The sequence below is a fragment of the Hylobates moloch genome, unplaced genomic scaffold (genome assembly GCF_009828535.3).
Source record: "Hylobates moloch isolate HMO894 unplaced genomic scaffold, HMol_V3 SCAFFOLD_7, whole genome shotgun sequence".
Lineage (NCBI taxonomy): Eukaryota > Metazoa > Chordata > Mammalia > Primates > Hylobatidae > Hylobates > Hylobates moloch.
The window spans coordinates 16058131-16063427 of record NW_026652282.1 but is presented as its reverse complement, the minus strand read 5'-3'; positions in this window follow the sequence as shown (position 1 = coordinate 16063427).

Here is a 5297-nt window from a genome sequence, read left to right as displayed (position 1 = left end):
CGCTCTCTCACCCAGGCTGGAGTGCAATGGTGCGATCTGGGCTCACTGCAACCTCTGCCTTCCAGGTTCAAGCAATTCTCCTGCCTCAACCTCCTGAGTAGCTGGGATTACAGGTGCCCACCACCACACCCGGCTAACTTTTGTATTTTTGGTAGAGATAGGGTTTTGCCATGTTGGCCAGGCTGGTCTTGAACTCCTGACCTCAGGTGATCCGCCCACCTCGGCCTCCCAAAGTACTGGGATTACAGGTGTGAGCCACCACACCTGGCCCCAAGAATACTGTATTTTCAATCTTCCTTTGGTTGAAAAAAAGTGTGTATAAGTAGACTCTCATAGTTCAAACTCATGTTGTTCAAGGGTCAACTGTATTTATTTAATTAACAAACACTTCAATTGCGCTTGCTATGTGCTGGGTACCAGTCAAAGCTCATCATCAGTATTAACTCATTTAATCCTCACATAGAAATCCTATGAGGTGGGTACTCTGAGCATTTCCTCTTTACTTATGAAGAAACAGGCACATGGGGGCCCATCTAGCAAATAGTTGACCCAGGATTTGAACCAAGGATGTTTGCAGCCATAGACCAGAACAGAGTTCCTGCCCCAAGTTTGACTTCTAGGTATCTCCTCAAGAGGGATACATACATACAAGTCACTGAAAGGCTTGTCCTTAATCTCCAAATATACATGAGTCTCTTTATTAGGGGATCTGAATTCCTTTCTATTGCTCTATTGTTTTTTGTGCCAATACTGTACTATTTTTAATTATCATAGCTATATAGCATGCTCTTTTATCTGGTAGAAGAAGACATTCCCTTATTGCTCTTTTTTTAGACAATGTCATGCCTATTCCAGTGCATTCTTATTTCCATGTGAATTTTAGAATCATCCTATGAAGGTCTGAAAAATCCTCTTGTGCCAGGCACGGTGGCTCATGCCTGTAATCCCAGCACTTTGGGAGGCTGAAGTGGGATGATCGCTTGAGCTGGGAATTTTGAGACCAACCTGGGTAACATGGCGAGACCCTATCTCTACAAAAAGTACAAAAACTAGCAGGGCATGGTGGCACATGCATGTGGTCTCAGCTACTTGGGAGGCTGAGGCAGGAGGATTGCTTGAGCCCAGGAGGTTGATCCTGTAATGAGCCATGACTGCATCACTGTACTCCAGCCTGGGCATCAGAGTGAGACCCTGTCTTAAAAAAAAAAATTCTCTTGCAATATATGGTTCAGTCAGGTTTCATCAATTTCTCTTCAGGAGCTGATGCAATGTAGTAGTTCAAACACCAGCTCCTGAGCCAACTTATTGGGTTCTATTCCCAGCTCTGATGCTTACTAGCTGTGCAACCTTAAATAAGGTAGCTAATCTGTGTTCTAGCTTCTTCACAGGGCAAGAGGAGATAATAAGAGTGCTAGATCTTTGGGTTCTTGAGAGGATTCTATTTAATCTTGAGAGGATTAAGTACTTAATTTGCTACTGCAAATACATGTCAATTACTTAGCTTTTTTTTTGCATTTCTTCTTAGACATATTCAAAGGTATTTTATCATTTTTGTAGCTATTGAAAAAGAGATTTTTTTCTATTACAACTTATAATTTTCATCGCTAACATGTCTGTTCATTTTCAGTTGATTTGCCAGAAAATCATACTGTCAGAATATAGTCTGACAATGTTCTCCTCTTTTATTTGTATTTCATTTCTTTTTCTTGTCCTAATGCCTTGTCTAGGATTCTAGGACATTGTTGAACAGTAGTAATATTGTACTTGTCTTGTTCCTGACTTTGTATGACAGATACTGTTGGTTGCATCTTGGTTCAGCCATTTTGCGTTTCTTCTTTTGAAGAGAGCCTTGATTTTGTTCAGGTGTCAGACAGCACCCCCCTCCCCCCCTCCCCCCAACAATTCTTGGGAAGAATCTTAATTTAAGCCAATCATGGAAATTCTGTTCTGCTTGCTATTGACTGGTTTATGAATGGGCCTGGAAGGCAGTTGTGATTAATGAGACATATGGAACTGTCTGGGGACTTCTGGGAAAGTTTTCCTGACTTTTAAGAAAATATTGGAGGTAAAGAGGTATTTTCCTTCCCAAGTCTAGCCTTTGGATGCTGTTGTATGAGGATGGGATTCTTAGAGCAAAGGGAATACCGATGGATAGTGAAGGAAGATAGTTATAAACATCAGCTCTGACTATGTGACTAGTATAGAAACCAGAACTGTAATCGTCATGAGTATTTCTTATTTTGTTGTGACTATGTTTGTGTGTGTGAAATATCTTTGGTTTCTTCCCTTTCTTATCCCCTTATTATGTAACATAAGATGTGTTGATTTTATATCATAGTATTTGGGTATTATTCACTTTACATCATAGTATTTAAGTTATGGGATGTCAAAGAGAAGGGTAAACGTTAAAGACTTTACCTTCTCTTCTGGGGAAGGGGTTAGTGGGTTTTCAGTTGTATGCAGGATGGTTCTATCATGTTAGGTGGAATTATGACCTTGTTATTATCTCTATTTAGAGATTAAGTGTGGCTTAAGGAGATGCATATAAATGCCAGGTTCACAAGGGATGGACTTGTGATGTTTAATTTTATGTGTGAACTTGCCTGACCAATTTTGCCCAGATATTTGGTCAAACGGTATGCCGAGTGCTTTTATAAGGGTGGTTTTGAGGGAGATTAACATTGGGATTGGTAGATTGAGTAAAGCACATTGCCCTTCATAAAGTGGGTGGGACTCATCCAATCAGTTGAAGGCCTGAATAGAAAAAAAGACTGACCTTCCTCAAGCAAGAAGGAGCTCTGCCAGCATACTGCCTTCAAACTTGAACTTCAACATTGACTTTTCCCTGGGTCTCCAGCCTACTGGTCTACCCTGCAGGTGTTGGACTTGCCAGCCTCCATAATCATATTAATACATCTTAAATCTCTAAACTCCAAGCCTGTTTCTCACATTTGGTAGCCTTATCTTCTAAATGTCTTTCAAGGAGAAATGCCTTTAACTATGCTCTTAATTTTATTTCTCACAATATTACATTGTTTTACATTGCCTATGGTTTCAGTACAGTAACAGGGGATTTATAGCCAACAATAGGTATATTAGGCTATACCATCTAGGTTTGTGTAAGTACACTCTATGATGTTTGCACGATGATGAAATTGCCTAACAAGGCATTTCTGAGAACATTCTCCATTGTTAGGTAACACATGACTGCATTTAGAATTAGATCACAGTCATGGCCATCCAGGTAATCAAAGGTAGTTGAGTAAAATCAACCATGCATAGCAATCAGCGGCCACAACTTTAAGTAAACATTCTAAGAAATGTAAGTTCCTATAAGAAGCGTTCATAGCTCCAAGTTTACAAGTAAACAGTCCTTGGAAGCAAACCTTTCAACGTTTCGGGACGCTTCTTTGGATTTTTGTTGTTTTCTTTTTAAGGGCAACTTTATGATGTCAACATACAGAATAACTAAAGCTTAACTGAATTTTTATGGTAACTGATATGAACTGATTTGCTCAGACCCATCTAAATAAAGGCTGATTGTTAATTTGGGGTTTTGCATCTTCAAAACCCCAAATTTTCTTTAAGATTTCTTATGTTTTCTTTAAGATTTCTGTAAAAATTGTAACCTCTTTTTTGAGAGATAATTTAAATAAAGTGCATAAATCTTAAAGAGTACAGCTTGATGAACTTTTGTGTATGTCTACACCTGTGGAACTACCACTGAAATTAAGATACGGAACTTTCTAGCATCCCTGAAGGCTCCCTCATGCCTCTTGCCAGTCAATACCACGCTCCCAGAAGCAACTACTGTTCTGATTTCTTTTCTCGACTGTTTTTGAACTTCATATAACTGGAATCATATAGTATGTGTTCTTTCTTGCCTGGCTTCTTTCATTTGACTTAATATCTATGAGATTTGTCCATGTTGTTGAATGTACTCTGCTTCTAACTTGATCTTGCTTAAAATTAAAATCATTTTGGTTTTTATTAACTTGGTTACTTATTTGTAAAATGGAATATATGACTGTTACCTCTCAGGGTTTGGGGAAGAATCAAATTTATAGGCAGCTGCATCCATATTAGTTTTATGGTTTGATAATAATAGGTAAGAAATATAACTGGAAACACTAGTCACAGAATCAAAGCCCATGGTGCTTCTCTGAACAGAAAGCAAATGCTATCTTGGGAAGGCCTTTCTTGAGGTTACAGAGCATGTCCTTTGCCAACTTTGTTGCCCCCTTTTCTTAGAGAAAAAGCTCTTTGCATCATTTCTCCACCCAGAGTGCCACTGAGCCAAACCAAAGACTATTGCTAACATTGAGTCAACTCATGACGAAGATATTATTTTCCATAGATCTCTGTGATCTGTATGGTTTGGATCTGCCGAAAGGGTAGGCTCCCCAAAGCCCCATTCATACACGTGAGCCTGCTCCACAGAGTCTTGGGAAACCCACGCACTATCTGAGTGATACCCTTGGTTTCTGTCATCTGGACCTCCTCTCCAGCTGGAGGCGGAAGGATCCTCACTGCCAAGGAGCGCTCCATGCTGGCCACACATCTGAGACATCAAGGAGCTGAAGCATCTCCAGAAGGAATCTGCAATTCATTATGCTTCACAAGTCGCCGTCAGTGCAGGACCAGTTCTTTTAAGGTCCTGGATGAGGCGTAGTGTGCGACTTTGGCAGGCTTACCTAAGTCACACACCCGTGGGGGAGATGGAGAACACCAATGTCGCTTGGAAGAACCTCACTCTTTGCAGGAGGGGAAAGCATCACCAGCCAGGACATTTGGCAGTAGAGTCCTGCCCTCCTGGGCACAATCAGCTCTATCTTTTAGTCATCTGCAGTATGGAAAGTTTGGCTGCCTATTGAGAGGGATGGAATGAATAATTTTCCTGTGCTCTGTTGAGCTGGGATAGGCTTCTGACATTTCTCTTACACCACAGAGTAGCATCTTCCTCTAATAAATCACAGGTTCTATTTTGCAAGCTGGGAGCTAGAAGTGGGAATTGTACAGGGAGAACTGGCCTTATGGGTAGATGGGCAGCCACCCAAAAGCATGGCAGAGGGGATAAGAGCCTAGACTCTAAAGTCAGGCTGCCTGAGGTCAAATCCTGGCTCTACCAGTTACTTGCTGAGCCCCCGTCCCTGGGACTCAGTGTCCCTTAACATATCACATGGCTCTACCCTCCAAGGTCTTGCCACCTTCCTGGGGCATTGACAAGGCGGCAGGGATCATGAGGCTGCGTCCCCCCTTCCCTCAGGGCCTCATCATAGAACATTTCTTCATATTCC